This window comes from Mustela nigripes, chromosome 13 (genome assembly GCF_022355385.1).
Source record: "Mustela nigripes isolate SB6536 chromosome 13, MUSNIG.SB6536, whole genome shotgun sequence".
Lineage (NCBI taxonomy): Eukaryota > Metazoa > Chordata > Mammalia > Carnivora > Mustelidae > Mustela > Mustela nigripes.
Genome location: NC_081569.1, coordinates 48,684,794 through 48,703,114, shown reverse-complemented (window position 1 = coordinate 48,703,114; position 18,321 = coordinate 48,684,794). Strand labels below are relative to the sequence as shown.

Genomic DNA, 18,321 nt, shown 5'->3' with positions numbered 1-18,321 from the left:
CCAGCTCTGCAGGCATCAGCCAGACGAGGACTGGCAACTTGACTTCACTCACAGGCCTCAACACAAAACATTCAGATACCTGTTAACTCTCGTGGACACCTTCACAGGCTGGATCAAGGCATTCCCCACTGCTAGGGAAACAGCAGATGTGGTTGCCACAGTTCTCATTGAACACATCATCCCGGATTTGGACTCCCTCGAACCCTACAATCAGACAACAGACTGGCCATCTCCAGCATCACACAACAGATTTCCAAGAGCCTCAACATCACCTGGAAACTCCATATCCCCTATCACCCCCAATTCCTGGCTCTGAACCTCTGTGGAGGCCTCAGCCAAGTCCTTGGCATCCCTACAAGGACAGATTACCTCAGTGGCCCAGGTAGCCCTACAGAATCAATGAGCCCTGGGCAAGGGAGGAACGTATGTATTCCTCAGTGAAGAATGCTGCTATTATATCAGCGAATCCAGTATAGTCAAAACCAATATCGATGCCCTGGCAAAAATTCGCAACTCCCTTCATGGCCAGCATCACCCTGAAATAAACCCCTCTCAATGGTGGCTCTCCCCCTTAAAGACCTGGCTCCTTCTGATACTAAGTCCCCTTATTCTCCTCTGCATATTAGCACTAATTGCCCCTTGTGTTCTTTGCTTCATTCAGGATCACATCTGCAAGGTTTCCAAGGTCACTGTCAACCAATTCCTCCTGCATCCCTATATCCACCTACCCACATCCGAAGGACCCTATAACGACGCCCCTTTGCCAGCAGGAAGTAGCCAGATCTGAATCACCGCCCCTATTACACCAAAAAGGTCGGAATGTTGGGTCGGTGGCTCCGGGAATGCAGGAGGAACAATAGAAATGACCGCCGGGGCCGCCATCTTCCAGCACCCCACCCCCCAACCCTTGATTCTCTTGCCAAAAGGATGTATGCCCAGGTCACATCTCCATAGGTAACCTGATACCTATGCAGGAAACAGAAGTATCAGGAACCACCCCCCCCAATACCCTCCGATCAGCAAATAGCTTACCATGTATGGATGTGAACCCATGCCCTGCCTTGGCCAGGTAAAAGACCCCGCCGAATCCCTCCCAGTGCGACTTCCCAACTCCCCTCTCCAGAGTTGCAGAACCTGGCCCTCCAGAGTTGCGGAACCTCCTCCTGGCATGACTTTCCTGGCTCCCCTTCTCCTGAGTCCTGAAACTTTGCCAGAGAGTACCTTTAATAAATCTTGCCTTGCACCTACCTCGCCTGTTGTTGTGTTTACCTTGCCTGCAAAACTTTACACCTACCACCCCATTTTCTTCCTTTCTCACCTTGTCTGAGTCTGTACCTCCTCATATCCCACCCCAGAGTCCCTAATGGGATGTGTGTGTGTGTGTGTATGTGTGCCCAAGGGCGCACAAATGGACCTGAGTGCACACGTGTGTGTACTAGCGTTCACATTCTGCAGGCCCAGAAGATGAGGATTCCACCTAGGGATGGATAGGAAATAACTTCCCAAGGTCCTGGGATACTAATTTCCAAGGCAAACCCTACAGAAGGTACTGGAGCCTCGGCCTACAAGGGCCAAGCCCACCATTACCCCTTGACTCTGCCAGTCATGTGTCATGAGCCATTCCCTCCTTTCCTCTGGGTGATGTGTTGGATAGGGGTGCACTCAGTGGTTTGCCTTGCCCTGGCTCCTCCTGAGACAGGAATATGCTGGAATGTCTCCTGTCTTTTATGCCTGAGTTTTCGCGTCTGTGAGACCACCAAGGAGCCAACACCGATGTAATCACACAAGGATTTATTGGCAAGCTTAAGCTTGGGCCCAAGTGTACCCGACACAGTGGAGTAGGGACTTGGACCCTGAACCAGATTACAGTCAGAGTTTTTAAAGACAGAGTAGGGGTGGACTTGGCAGTAGGTGATTGGGCCACGATCGCCATCCCTATGTTCTTGTGATTTATTAGTGTTAAGCTATCCTATTTCTGACATGATTTTTATTATCCCATAAGCTATCCTATTCCTAAGGGTTTTGGTATGGCGTCTTGTTTGCAAAACCTTAGGTCAGTCTTTCTGGAACCAGGGGTCATTTACTGGTCATGGAGACCTAAGATGGCTGCCGGGGCCAAGATGGCTGCACTTATGTAGAGGCTAGACCTGGCTAGTGCTGAGGTGGGTTCAGCCTTGTTTTTCTTGGCCTCCACACTGTCTAGGATGTCGATGCTTATCCTCGCCCCCATACCACCTCCATGTCTATAGCCAGTTATAAACCACCACCTTTTCCAGAGCTCCCAGTGAATAGCTAGGTGCAGCCATGGCCCCAGCTCTGAGGTTCATTCCTGGTTCTGCCTTCTTACCAGTCTGTGATTCTGGACAAAGCACTGACCCTGCTGGGGTCTTCCCCTTCTCCCCTGTTTCTCCCTGTGATTCCCAACTCACATGGACACATCCTTGTGTAACTCCCTCCCCTGGAGTGTGGCCTGGACTTAGTGATTCACTTCATGCCACAAAAGATGGTAGTATTTCCCCAGGCCCCTTCTGAGATTTGGTTTGAATAACTCATTGCCCAGCCACATATTCACTCTGATCCGTGTCCTCTGTCAGATCCCCACACTGGAGAACAAGCCCTGTGTGGAACCATGACACAGACATGTGCATGTGGCCTGGCCCTTGAGGGACAACGACAGACAGAGAGGAACTCAGGCTTTCGATAGGAGCCTGCCAACACTCCTGAGCTGAGGTTCTCTATGAAGCAGGCCCTAGTTTGGGATTGACAACTGCCCCAATGTCTTGAGAGGCTCTTGCAGGATCCCTCAGCTAAGCCCTCCTGGATTCCTGGTTCCTTGAGACGGTGAGACAGTGTTTGTGTGTTAAGCCACTGAGTGTGGGAAGATGGGGTCTCACAGCAGGAGGAGTAGGGCACTAAGACAATTGAGCTGCCCCAACCCTGTCCCTTCCCCCCTACCCTGTTCTCCTCAGCTTCCTCCAACCACCCTGGCCCCTGTCTAACCCCTGAGTCTGCCCCTCTGGCAACTCTGGCAACATCAAGTTCAGTCTCCAACAATCATTTGCACCTTGGTGCTCTCTGCAGAGCTACATAGACTGGGATTGGTGCAGGGCTGGCTCCTCTCTCTCGTGCTGCAGGAAATCTCCCTGTGGGCTCAACACAGTCTTTTCAGACCCCTCATCTGTTGGGAGTTCAGGACCCAGTTGTAGCACCTTGTTCTTTTTCTGTGGAGCAATAGCTCTTTTCATTCACGTTTTTGTTTTCATGTTTTGTCCATCTTCCCCTCTAGACCCTGAGCCCCTAGAGGGAGGACCTGTTTGGCTTAGCAGCATTGGCGCTGAGTGCTCAGGGCAAAGTGGCTGAATAAACAGGTGAGAGGATCTATCCCACCACTGATCAGCTCAATTGTTAGAGCCTAACTGACTTTGAGTGATTGTAAATACTTTTGTTTTATAAGTAAAGTCCATGCCTGTTGTGGGACTCAAATTCAGACCCTGAGATGAACAGCCACATGCCCTACTGACTAAGCCAGCAGGGCACCTCTTTGGAGTTTTAAATGTACTGAGTGATAACTATTTAAGTTAACTCAGTGATTTCAGCATTTGACAGCTATGTTACATTATGTTACAAATTACTGCTGTAATTTTAGTAGCGTATCATTGAAGATCTCCCCAAAGGATAGTGCTGAGTGGCTGTTGGGAAGTTGAACTCTTCTCCGTGGTCATTCAGGACCTGGCAGTTTCTCCACCATGGGCCTTCTCCCTCCCTAGGAGGTCATGCACCTCTGTAGCCATTGGTAGGAGGGGAGAGAGGATAAAGAAATGCTGGTGGGTGGGTGTTTCCAGCCAGATCTAGAAGGCCTAAAATGCTTAGATTTACGCTCATTCATTTTTTCATTCTTTGTTTTAAAGGCAAGGATTTGTAAGTAGTGATTATGAAAAATCATTTCCCACAAAACATAGAAAATGCTGAGCTGAGTGCCTTTGGAAGTGTGGTGCTTGCTTGTGCCCACTCGGGATAGGATTTGGCATCGAGTTTGCTTGGCTGCTGGCCTGGCTGGTGGTGGGTCAGCTTCCTTGTAGCTTTCTGAGCTAGGTGATCATGCTGCTGGAGGCTGAGGAGACACTGATTTTTTTTTTAATTTGAAATTTTTGAAAAATTCTGGAGAATAAGAGAGATATGAGAAGATTAGAATAGGGAAAATATCTTAAAGTTCAAAAAAGTTAGTTTTAACCAATGTTTGACATCAATCTCTTCTGCATTTCTTTTTTTTTTTTCTTTTTAAGATTTTATTTATTTGTCAGTGAGAGATCACAAGTAGGCAGAGAGGCAGGCAGAGGGAGAGGGAGGAAGGAGGCTCCCTGCGGAGCAGAGAGCCCGATGAGGGGCTCCATCCCAGGACCCTGAGACTATGACCTGAGCCAAAGACAGAGGCTTTAACCCACTGAGCCACCCAGGCACCCTGCTTCTGCATTTCTATAATGGACACAGTAGATGAGGACTTGTGGTATTTAGTAAGGTAAGCGGTGACTGCAGGCAAGGAGTAGTGGAGAGGATGGATACTTGTCAGGGTTCATGCTGCTGGAGAGGTCCAATTTATGTATTTAAGTAATCTCTTCACCCAACATAGAGCTAGAACTCATAGCCCTAAGTTCAAGAGGTATATGCTCCACTGACCAAGTCAACCAGTGCCCCTCACCTGTCATATTTCTAAAGATCTAGAAATTGGTTAATACTTTGGAGAATAAAAAATTCAGGCATGCCTCTCGGGTACTGGTGAAAATACAAATTTTTCTATTGCCTTTGAAGGGCAGTTTCACAATATCTATGAGAAGTACAAATGTCTATATCCTTTGAACCAGCTTCCCTATTTCTAAGAATTTATTCTTTAGCTACATGCATACATTTAACAAGTACAAGGTCATTTATTGTGGAATTTTTGTGGTGGCAAAGAATTGGCAATAACCTAAATATGCCTCAGTAAGACAGATTAAAAAAATTAGTGAATATCCATACAAAAGAACACACTATAGCCATAAAAATGAAGACCTATGATATAATGTGATTTATAATAAAAATATATATTGGTTTTTATTCTCATTTTTGGCGTAGAGTGTTTGGAGTTTATTGGAATTCCTGAAGTTTTTAGTGGTGACCTGTGTGTGTGTGTGTGACTTTTGTTATGCTAATGAGACGAATTTTAGACCCCCACCGCCCCACCCTCAGAGTTTGTAGGCTGGTTGCCAGGGCAGCCAACCCCTTGAGAAGAGGGGTTGGAACTACCGTGCCTGTGCCTCCATGCTCCCTGCTGCAACAAGTTTCCTCTAAAGTTTGTAGCTACCTGGGTAGGTTGAGGGGGTCGGCGGCAGCTGCCAGAGACCTACGCTGTGCTGAAAGGCCAGGGCTTCAGCACAGGCACCCTTTACATTGCTGAGAGCCACCTGTCCTGATTAGATGGCTCTGGATTGGGATTCTCACTAGAATACCCCACCATTGGCTTGCATTTGTTGTCCAGGGACCTAAATACCTATCCCCGAGAATGTTTGTATGTGATGGTGAATGCCAAATTTGGAGAAGAATCCAAAGAATCTGTTGCCGAATTTAGATTTGTGCCTAGTGATAAATCAGATTTGGAGGCAATGTTCCCTGAAATGTGTGAATGCCAGCCTTTGCATCCTGATCCTGGGGACAAAGATTCAGATGATTATGTTGGAGAAGAATATGTTGTGGGAGCTAATGAACAGGGACAGGGAGACATCCCTACATTTTATACCTTTGAAGAAGGATTGTCCATCCCATTCAACAGCAGAAGGCCAAGCCACATTGGAGAGGTTAGAAGAAATGCTTTCTCAGTCTGCGCGCAGCCAATATAACATGGCTGAATTCTGGACAGAAGATTCAGTAAGAGATTATGAAGATGGGATGGAGGCAGACACCACACCAACAGTTGTTGGGCAGTTTGAGGATGCAGATGGTGATCACTGAGAATGATTTATGCTGCTGTCAGATTCTGCTCATAACTAGGAAAGAATTTGGTGTCTCTTCTACTGTGGAGTGGGTGTTGATGAAAGTTTTTTTCCTTCTCCAAAATTTACCTGAATCAGACAGAATATACTGAGATAAAAAGTTGTCACCAGCAGTAGAAACTATGACCTTTATTAATAACAAAGGTGAATTAATTCAACCAAGAGGGTATTTGTAGTTTTTCATCTACCCTAAAACTTTCTGTGTATGAGTCCCCTCTGAGTAGGCCTTTAGTTCCCACCTTCATTCTATGCATCTTATCTAATCTGGTATGCCTATGTGCTGAGAATGTGCAGGCACTTGAAGGCCTAGGTAGACTGGATGGGAGGGAGGGAGGCTGAATCTAAGTTATACCCTTTTAGAGCCTAAAGAACCCCTGACCCCTTAAGAAGAAAACAAAGAGATCTCAGGGAAATCCTGGCCTCTGCTGCTTCTTCACAGGGGTAATAAGGGTCTTTTACTAATTTAGAACCAAGATGAATTCATTCAGGCATCTTTAGGGAGCCTCTTGGGAAACATCCTAGCCACATGAAATACCACTAACACGGATGCTTCTGGCTAGCTCTTACTCCTTTCACCATGTGTCACCAGTCTGTTTTGTTCAAACCTCTTAGGTTAGCTTAGGTTTTCAGGCTTCTGTCCTTAGAGGCCTGTTCTGGAAAACCAATATATGGTTCAACATGTGGTCCGTGAGCCATACAAGAGATCCCCTCCTGTCCCGAGAAGGAAACCTTTCTCCTGGGAACTGGGTCTAAACCTTAGGATAGGAGAATCCTGCATGGCCCCAGGGCCTCTTCCATAGTCTAAGGTCTCCCTGGATACGAAGCAGCTTTGGGACCCGTAAGACTGAGAACTTCCATCAACTCAGATCACTTGGAACTTGGGACCAGAGACAGCAGATCAAGCTTGCCCAGTTCCTCGGCTGTAATGGTAACCCTCTAATTTGTAATCTTCTAATTTGTAACCTCTTTGGCCAGTTTCCATAACAAGTAAAACGAGATGAAGTCCTCCGAGTACTTCAATGATAACTGTTATGTCTTTGTAACAGTTTAACAAAGAGATCTAGGTTTTCTATTAGAAAAAAAAAAAAAGAGAGATTGGACTTTTAGTCCCACTTTCCTGACCTCCAGGAAAGAGAGAAGGAGGGGCTGGAGGTTGAATCAACTTCCAGTGGTCAATGATAATGATCAGTTGTGACTGGAATGAAGCCTTCATAAAACTTCCGAAGTCTGGCGCTTTAGAGAGCTTTTTGGCTGGTGAGCATGTGGAAATGAGGGGAGAGTAGTGTGCCTACAAGAGGGCATGGAAGCTCTGCGCCCCTTCCCACATATTTTTCCATGAGCATTTCTTCCATTTGGCTGTTCCTGAGTTATATCATCCTTTAATAAACCAAGGATCTAGTAAGTAAAATGTTTTGTGAGTTCTGTGAGTCACTGTAGCAAATTAATCTTACTCAAGGAAGGAGGGTGTTTGGGAACGTCTGACTTATAGCCAGTTAAGCCAGAAGTATAGGTAAAAACCTGGACTTGTAAGTGGCATCTGAGGGGCGCCTGGGTGGCTCAGTTGTTAAGTGGCTGCCTTCAGTTTAGGTCTTGATCCTGGGGTCCTGGGATCTAGCCTTGCATTGGGCTCTCTGCTCAATAGGAAACCTGCTTCTTCCTCTCCCACTCCCCCTGCTTGTGTTTCCTCTCTTGCTGTTTCTCTCTCTCCCTCTCTCTCAAGTAAATAAAAAACCTTTAAAAAAATTAATGGGCATATGAGTCCAAGGAAGGGGACTTTTGGAACCCCCAATCTGTAGTTTTTGGTCAGAAGCACAGGGGATCAGGAGATCACCTGTGGTTGGTGTCTGACGTGGTGTGGGGTGGGGGATGCAGTCTTGTAGGACTGAACTCTTCTGGTACATAGTGTCAGAATTGAGCTGAATGGTAGGCCACTCAGTCGGTGTCCTGAACATTGCTTATTGAGGACATCCACTGCCCCTACTCCAAACACTCTCTGGGAATGATGATCAGAGCACCTATTTCAGACCTTTATGTACTGATATGAAGGGTAGAAATTGGTTGTCTGGGACACAAGGGTAGAAGGGAGAATCTATATCTTTTTATCCTTTTGGAGTTTGAACCACATGAAGATTACCTTGATTTATTAACTATGGTTTTTCACTTCATCTTTACTTCTTGCTTGTAGGTGAAGTTGGTGTTAAATGGATAGGTAATTTAAAAAAAGCAGAAAATCAGAAATCTTAGACAACACATTAGCAAATGAAGGCCTGCATAATGGGGATTTAATTTAAAAAACGAGATATATTTTTCTTATGTGAAATAAGTCTAGGGGGTAGACATTCCAGGAATGGTATGATGATTATGAAATCAGGGACCTACCCAAACAACTTCTAGGTCTCTGGTTCTCCCTTTATAGGCTGTGGACCGTGCCCATGTTGCCCAGAATGCCTGCTAGAGCTCCAGCCATCACATCCTCACTGAAGCTGATTTTAAAAACTTGATCCTTAATGGTATAATATGGACAATGCAAGAAATTATATATATACATATATTTAAAGATTTTATTTATTTGACAGAGATCACAAGTAGGCAGAGAGGCAGGCAGAGGGGGGAGGGGGAAAGCAGGCTCCCTGCTGAGCAGAGAGCCGGACACGGGGCTTGATCCCAGGACCCTGGGATCATGACCTGAGCCGAAGGCAAAGGCCCAACCCACTGAGCCACCCAGGCGCCCAATAAGTTATATTTTTATATTACTTTTCTTCCTGATTTAGTTCACACATGGGCCAATCTTAATGAATATTATTATTGAAAGCTTAATATGTAATTGGAATTTGCTTGACATTTTGTAGAACAATGACAAGATAAAAACATAATGTCAGATGTTTTGAAAAAGAAAAACTTCATATTATTTTATGGGACATAGAATGTTATTGCCTTATCTACAGTTCAAAGGCCAAATCATTCATCTCATTTGTTGTGATAGAAATGAGAATGTATTCTTTAGAGGCTTCACAAGTTTCAGGGTAGTTATGTACAGACTATGCCTCCCATTCATAAGTGTAGTTTTGATAGCTTCCTTTCCTTTATTCTCTTTCTCTTTTTTACACACACACCCTATTCCGTGGCACACCACACAGCCAATATTACTATAAAAATCCACCAGATTAAATCTTGCTTTTGCAGGAGTAACATGAGGAAGAAAAAGGAATGGATTAGGGGTGCCTGGGTGGCTCAGTCACTTAAGTGTCCAACTCTGGATTTTGGCCCAAGTCATGATCTCAGGGTTATGAGATAGATTGAGTCTTGCCGCTGGCTCTGTACTGGGTGTTGAGCCTGCCCAAGATTCTCTCTTTCCCTCTTCCTGTACAGCCCCCTCTCCTGTGATCACTCTCTCCACTCTCTCTCTAAAGAGGAAAAAAAAAAGGAATGGATTAGAGTTTTTCAACTTTTAGCAATATCCTATGATTTTAGTTTGATTTCGTTCTGAAGATTGCATTCTGATCTGCTTTAAAAAAAAAAAGGACTCAGTAACAATGCAGACTTGCTTAAATCTATCTCTGTTTTCTCTCTTTTCCTTTCATAGCAGTGGGAATAGCCTCTAATACAAAAGCAGCACTAATTTCAAAACTACAGACTTACTACTTAGAAACATGTTTGTCCTAGCTCTGAAGGAACTGGTCCATTTGGAATTTTGCTCACCCACTGATGGATAGCATGAACTGGTGAGCCATGGGGGAGAGACAATTTTATCTCCTTTTGTAGCAAAAATAAAAAAGCCTTGTGTCTCTGTGGAATCACTATAGTTGGTTTCCCATGATGAAAGAGTCTGCCTCACTCCAGAGTGAGATATATGAGAGTCAGATTTGGGAGAAGACAGTGTGATATGGCTTTCTCTGGAGGGTGGAGGGGGCTGGTGGCAAAAGAGTTGCTTGTTAGATGTTCTCTTTCTTGTCATTGTGGCAGTTACTCTATTGAGAAAGATATAATTGCACCCAGAAATGCAAATAAAGTGGGGAGTGGTAACAGATAAGCAATGACCGATGTGCTCAATGTTTTTGATCCTAGTTCAGGAGGTAGCTAAGCTGGCTAATATCCCCTTATTAGAGACAACAGATGCATCCAGAGGAGACATTCTGAAAATTATATACATTACTGAATATATACACATAATATGTGCTATATATATATATATTAAATATTTATTTATTTATTTGAGAGAGAGAGAGAGAGAGACAGTGGGGCAGGGAGTAGGATAGTCCCAAGCAGACTCCATGCTTTGTGTGGAATTTGACATGGGGCTCAATCTCGTGACCCTGAGTTCACAACCTGAGCCAAAACCAAGAGTCACACACTTAGCCAACTGTGCCACCCAGGTGCCCCTGTATCATATATTTTTATCAACATCTACATTCTTGAAAATATCTGTGAAGGGCTTACTTGTGGCAACCATGGAAACAAAAGCAAATTAAGATATTATGCCAGTCTACTCCCACTCCCATCCCAAGATAGGTTGTCCAACTGATTTGAAAACAAAATCATTAGAATTTTTTTTTTAAAAAATTGCTTTCATTGGCTTCACCACCTGGATTCTGACCAACCTATACAGAATTGTGGACACAAATAGTCATTCCAATATAAATAATATGTTTACAGGCAAAAATTATAATGATACTTCCATGGGAGAGAATGGCAGTGTAGAAGAGGGAAGAATCTAGAAATTGATGCCACAAAGATCTGGCTTCAAATCCTGACTCTGCCACTTACTAACTGAGTGATATTGGAAAATTTGCTTCACTCTTCCAAACTTTATTTTTCTTAATGAAAATTGGAAATGGTAATATTTCTCTTTTATAGGATTGATATAAAATAAATACATTAATGAAACCCTATGTGTAAGTTGTGTATATAATTTAAATGGATGCATTAAAATGGAAATAATTTAGTTACTTAAATAATTAAATCAATATAGTTAAACGTGAATCTTCCTCTTTAATGAGTAGATATTCAAAAGACCATGTTTAGAAGAGTTTACTGTGTGAAATGTTGATGAACACATGGAAAATTATAGTGAGGAAGTTCTACTAATGTCTTCACCTCAGTAGCTTTTGGACTTAGCCAAGACTCTTGGAAATTAGTCTAGCAATAACAAAGAAGGTTGTGGTGTGAACAAGTCTTACTGTGGCTGGGCTGTGGAGTCTGGTTATGGTTGGGAGATCTGAATTCTAGCCTATAACTGTGTGATTTTGAACAGTTGCCCTTGACTTTTTTGCTCTCAGTTCCTTCATTTATAAAATCAGGGAGTTATGTTAGAGTCCACTATGGTAACTGCCAGCTCTATTATGTTTTTATGAGGGTGAGATGCTAAGTGCAGAATTAAATATCCTAAAGTTTTCACATTCAGTTTGGCTATCTTTGAACTCATGAGCATTCTTTTGCATGAAATTTGTGTGTCTATCTTCCCATTATTCCATACAATTTTACTCTTGTCTTTCTTCAGTGGAATGCAGACCTTCTATCTTTCAAGTTCTATAGTCCTGATGATCCTTCAGGAGAAGGGAAAAATCTAAATCTCCTGTAGCCATGGTTCCATCATCTCTGATACCATGTCTTGATACCAGAAATCCAAGGGATGTTGTAGGACAGGAATCCATTTTTTGGGGGCTTCTACTTATGGACATGTAGTATTGGGAATTTTTCTTTTCAAAACAAGAATGTCACCTGCGTATTCTAATCTCTTTTTGGGAGGGGGTAGGATAGAGTCAGAGTGGCACAGTTTTCTGTGCTGTCACAAATACTATGAGAAGAGCTCAGAGACCAAAAGCTTTTGCTTCAGTGTAACAGCAAGGTGAGGTTAGCAAAGTAGGACTTAGAGCTGAGAGAAATTTGACAAGTTTTTAAATGATTTTGTGATCCATAAGCAGTCTGTGTTCAAAGACTATAGTAAGATGTTGGTTTAAAGTGAACTTTGTGAGAAGTGAGTGGAGATGATTTTGGAAAACATCCCAGGGGTAGAATTGGTGTTAAAAACAACTGGGTAAATGCATATAGATTTTGATGTTGGTAAGGAGACTTTCAGAGGTATATCTATCTCTGTCTTGTATATCTGGGGTCATCTCCAAGATTCTTTGTTTGAAGGAGGTCTGAATTTTTGTGGTAAGTATATTCCATTCTCCTTTGGGATGAAACTCCATCAATTACTAACTCACTCATTGACATCTTTTATTTTATTCCCACTGAATCCATCCCCTAAGCCTGTAAACATGCTTAGAACTTCCCTGTAAAAAATGTCTAATGTTGGTCCTGTTGCCTGATTGGGCTACTATCTTATTTCTTTATTTTATTGACAAATTAGGTGCTTCCAATACCTGAACATCCACTCATACTTTTCTTCTTGCATTTGGGTTTCTGTATCTGCTTTAGCCTTGTTTGGGCTGACATAACAAACATTCTATAGACAGGTGACTTAAACAAGAAGCATTTATTTTTCACAGTTCTAAAAGCTGAGAAGTCCAAGACCAAAGCACTGGCAGATTTGGTGTCTGGTGAGAGCCTGATTTCTGGTTTGCAGATGGCACATGGTGGAGAGGAGATAGGGAGATCCTGTGTCTCCTCAACATTTTATAAGGAAGGGATAAAAAATAACATTTTATAAGGAAGGGATTCTATAAGGAAGGAATTCCTCCCTAATTAGATGTTAATCTCATTAATCTCATCATGAGGTGCCCACTCTCATGACCCTAATACAACTCTAATTACCTCCTAAGGCCCCACATATAAATGCCATCAAATTTGGGTTTAAGATTTCATCATATGCATTTTGTAGGGGACATATTCAGTCCATAACACCTACTATATGTGGATTCTATTTTTTCAAAGGTCATCAGTGACCTCATAATGGTTAGTTCAGAATGCTTTTTCTCTTTTTCATAATAGCCTTACTGAGGAATAACTTCCATATAAGAAGCTGAATACATTTTGTGTGTATGTGTATGTAGATACACCCCTGAAACTATCCCCACAATTAAATTAATGATCATAACCATCACTGGCCAAAATTTTCTTGTGCCCCTTGGTAATCCCTTTCTGCCCCTTCCTGCCTCTTATCTCCCTTTCCTAGGCAACCACTGATGTACTTTCTGTCACTCTTGATTTTTGTCCTTTCCAGATGCTACAATTTTATAGAGATGGACTGTATGTATGGTCTTTTTGTCTGGCTTCTCTCACTCAGCCTAATTATTTGGAAATGCATTGATGTCATTTCTTGTATCAGTGGTTCACTCCTTTTTATTAGTGAGTAGTATTCAGTTTTGTGGATATACCACAGTTTGTCTTCCAGTTTATAGAGATGTTATTGTCAGAACAAGTATAACAGAACAACTAACTGAAAGATGCATGGAACATCAGTAGCAAAGAGCTGTGGTAGATGATACCACTAAGATTTTCACATGTAATTAAAATGGAAAGCATAAGTCAGTGAATTAGCTGAATTTATTTTTTTTTAATTTTAAAAATATTTTATTTATTTATTTGACAGAGAAAGAGAGCACACACAGGATTGGGTGAGGGAGAAGCAGGCTCCCCACTGAGTAGGGAGCTGGATGTGGGGCTCAAACCTGGGACCCTAGGATCATGACCTGAGCCAAAGGCAGACACTTAGCCAACTAAGCCACCTAGAAACCCCTGATTAGATGAATTTAAACACATTATTTTGGAGTCATTGATCAGAAATTTGGATCATTGAAATTAAAAAAAGAAAGAAAGAAATTTGGACCAAAAAATTAGATTCTCCCATCACTTGATATAGCATGGTAATGAAGCAGAGCAATGACTTTAAGATTATACAGTTTATTTTCTTAAATAAATTGGGACATGATCTTCTCTTAGGGAGATTATTTGGCAGTGGTATGCAGGATAGATTAGAAATGGAAATGATTGGCATATAGAAGCCAAAGCAAGGGAGCTGTAGCAGCATTTAGGAACATGAGTTAATAAGAACAATGGCAATGAGAGTGGAGAAGAAGGGGAAACTATGAAATAGATTTCAAAATTTCCAAGGAAGAAATAATATGGCATCTTATTTTTCTAACCACAGCTTAATGAAAGCCATCTCTTAATTCTTCTCCAAACTTGTCTTCAGGTAGCAGAGGCTCTTCCGATTTTTGTTGGAAGAACACTGTTCGAGGAGACCAGAGTTCTAGACCTGGTTCAAGCACACACTTTCTGTGTGACCATAAACAAGTTGTATAGCCTTCTGTGGCAACTGCTTTCTCTCCTGTAAAATGAGTGGACAAAGCGGGTACTATGGCTTCTTCCAGCTCCAAATTTCTTATGTGATAGGAATTTATTATCTTGAATTCCTCCCTAATTAGACGTAAGTTGACAGACCATTTCAGCTGGAAATGAAAAGAGTAAGGGTCCTGGTGATGTATTTAACTATAATCTAGATAAAAAATTCTCTGTGTACACTGTGTTTTCATAATGAAGGAGCTGTGCACAAAAGCATAGGGTTGTAGGGTACTAATTTGCTTCTGCTCTGCTGGGTCAAATGGCACTCAAGAGGTTAGGTGTTTGTAATCCAAACGTGCACAAAGTTCAGGAAAGGAAGAAGCCTAGAGTTTGGTTACTTTTGACAAATTATAGGTCAATAGGGACCACTTCTTAAGATGGCCCAGAGGGAAATTCAACTTTTTAATTAATCTCCTGTGGTCTCTGGCCCTTGCCAATATCACAGACAAGTCCAGAGGATGCCTCTAGTGATTCATTATAACTCTTGTCTCACTGATTACTCTGTTTCTAAATGTTTCTCTGTGGTAAGAACAAGCAGTTAACAAAGGTATATTGGATTTCCCGGTGGGCCTTATTAAAACTGTTGTGGCTATGAGGTGATTAACTTATGTAAATGAATCAATGTGGCCAATGAACCAAGCTATGCACACAGAACATATCCAGGAGAGAGAGAATCCCAAAGCCTAGCCACACTGAGGAGAACACTGTGTAGTATTTAAAGGTGAATTACAGAAGAAAAATGAAAAAAGAACCCTGAGAATGATGTCTTTGATACAAAAATACTCAACATGAAATGACAGACAATTAAAAGATGGTTCTAGAGTTTTTACATGTTGCTTTGGCATAGATTACTTGAGCCAAAGTAAAAATCCTGGGGGTTAGGGGAGGCTGGTGAGGTCAAGAATCTGTCCTCAAGCTACCACTGTGTACCTGGTACCCATCTTACTTGCAGTCAGCAAATGTCACCAACCCCCTTTCTTGTGCCACTTGCTTTGTCTCAGAGACAGATTAATTTTACTCTGTTATGTAGAATAGTAGATTGGAGGGGTGAGTGAACTAGCTTGAGATTTCAAATCTATGTGAATGTTGGAAATAATTACAGAAATGGAAAGTCAGAAAGAGAAGTAGATTTTGTGTAAAAGGGATAAGTTAGAGTTTAGCTTGTTTAATAATCATGTGTCTTGAGTCTAGAGCATCAGATTTTCCTGTTAAGTGATCATTAGTTTCCTTTTCTCACCAAGAATATCAAAATCAGGGTCATGTGGCACTTTTATGTGAATTACAATTAGTTATAGTGTGGTTACGATTACTGATTTTTGGGAAATAAAGTTGCTTAACTATCATTAGGTGATAAATTGGAATGGAGATCCACATCTATATGTGTGTGATGTGACTAGTTCTTCTGGGGTTGGGCTGTGCACACTTGCATGATCATGTACAGAGCCCTGTCAGGTTAGTTATTTAAAAAGAAATGGTTTACCTGCTTCCCCAAAATTTTATCCTTGAAGTGACTACCAGAGATATAGATACTGCTAAGAGATAAAGGCAAGAGGGAAAGTTCTGGAAATGGGAACTTATGAGAAGGCCATGCGAAGAGGGAAAGTTGGGGAAGGAGAATAAGAAGGAATAGTCTGTGAGGTTTTAGAAGAATTAGTTTTGGGCAGTATCATGAGAGTTCTCAGCATTGTTCCTTCATAATCAAAGGATGGAAAGCATTCCTTTCTGTTATCTGGAATTAGTTATTTAAGTATTTAGTATAATTTTCCATGAAGCCAACTGGTTCTGGGTTTTTCTTTTTGGTGTATGCTTTTTTTTTTTTAAATTGTTAACTTGATCTTTTCACTTGTTATAGGTCTACCCAGATTTTCTAATTCTACTTGAGCTGGTTTTGGTAGTTTGTGTCTTCCTGGAAATTTGTCTATTTCACACAGGTTACCTATATTGCTGGCATATAATTGCTCATAGCATTCCCTTATAATCCTTTTTATTCTTGTAAGGTTGGCAATAATGGTCTACTCCAAGATTTCATCATTTTAATGTTCTCTTGCTTTCTTCTTGATTAAACTAGCTAGAAGTTTGCCACTTTTGTTGATTTTGACAAAGAACCAACTTTGGTTTCGTTTGTTAATCTCTTTTGTTTTATGTCTTTTATGTCTTGTGTCTTTATCTCTTTTCATTTATGTCTACTCTATTATTTCCTTCCTTATGCTTGTTTTCCCTCCTTATGTTTGTTTTAAGTTAGTTTGCTCTTCTTTTTTAGTTTCTTATGGTGCAAAGTTAGATTATTGCTTAGAGGTTTTTGTTTTGTTTTGTTTTCTGTTTTTGGGGGGGGTGTTTTTTAGTACAGGTGTTTATAGATACAAGTTTTTCTCTAAACACTGCTTTAGTTATATTTCCCAAATCTTGTTGTGGTATTTTATTATGTTTTTGTTTTCATTCATCTAAAATTAGTTTCTAATTTCCCTTGTGATTTCTTTTCTGATTCACTACTTAATTTTGGAGTGTCTTATTTAATTTGCACATATTTGTGAATGTCCCAGATTTCCTTCTTTTATTGATTTCTAATGTCATTCCATATGGTAAAAGAAAATTGTATGATTTTAATCCTTTTAAATTTATTAGTTTTTTTCTTCCTTTTGTTAAAATTTCTATATCTTCATTGTATTTGGTGTGGCATAATTCTTACATTTTTCTTTAGTTCTTTATACATGGTTTTCCTAATTTTTTGAACATATATAAAATAGCTGATTTAAAATCTTTGTCTAGGGCGCCTGGGTGGCTCAGTGGGTTAGGCCGCTGCCTTCGGCTCAGGTCATGATCTCAGGGTCCTGGGATCGAGGCCCGCATCGGGCTCTCTGCTCAGCAGGAAGCCTGCTTCCTCCTCTCTCTCTGCCTGCCTCTCTGCCTGCTTGTGATTTCTCTCTGTCAAATAAATAAATAAAATCTTTAAAAAAAAATAAAATAAAATCTTTGTCTATTAGGTCTAATATGTAACCTCCTCTAGCTCTTCTTTTTTTCTTTTTCTTTTTTTTTTTTGACTCTTCTTCTTCTCTGTATGAACCATCTCTCTCTCTCTCTCTTTTTTTTGCATGTATTATCTTTTTTTAAATAAAAAAAAACCAGGACATTTGAAATACTGTAATATGGCAAGACTGGAAATCAGATTTTGTTGCTGTTCTTTGTGCTTGTGAGTTCGTTTGTCCACTTTCCTGAAAACTAATCTGTAATGTCTGTATTTTTTGTCATTTGTGGCAACTGGCATTTCTGTTTGATTAGCTTAATAGTCAGCTCGTGACTGGACAGAAATTTCTTAAATGCCTGGAACCAGGAGGCCTCCTGCCCATTCCCAATGGGCTCTGTGTGCATGTTCGGGCACTCTCCTTCAACATTTAGGCTTTACAGCTCTTTCTTGGCCTTTCCTTCTTGCTTTCAGGTCAGCCCTAGGTGAAAGAATAGGGCCCTTTTAGATCCTTCATGGGACTTCAAATGGCCCTTGGCATGCATGCAGCCTCTCTATGCTTCTGTGTGGCCTTGTAGATTCCCAGGAATAGGTTGGAGTTCTCAGGGCCCCCTAGGGACATCTTATTTCTTAGTTTTTCCCTTCAAGTGTTTTGGTCAGCTTCTCCCGTGTTCCGTTGTTTTAGTTTTCTCAGACAGTGGCAATATTAAATAATTGGTGCTGATTGTTTTCAACAAATGCCCCTGAGGAAAAGGTTGTTTGCAACAAGTGGTCTCTGAGTCAGGTCAAATAAATGCAAATGGTAGCAGTGGAGGTTTGAGGGATGTGCGAGACACATCAGATAATGACAGTTCTCTGAGAATATATTTTTGGAGAGTTCCAAACCAGTTTCCATTTCTCCAGGACTTCTAGGCAGTTTTGTTTGTTTTGTTTTGTTTTGTTTTTACCATGTTCAGAGGTTGTTGGCTTTCAGGGCTATTGCATAGCTGGGGAGAAGGGGATGAGCACAAGACAAGTTAAAGAGGCCATAGAGGTGTTCCCTGTTCTTACCCA

General features: G+C 41.5%; 1 pseudogene; it reads left to right on the top strand.

Moving 5' to 3' along the window:
- The first annotated feature begins 819 nt into the window (after nucleotides 1-819).
- On the top strand, nucleotides 820-5,982 carry LOC131999289 (methylosome subunit pICln-like; annotated as a pseudogene).
- Nucleotides 5,983-18,321: the final 12,339 nt, after the last annotated feature.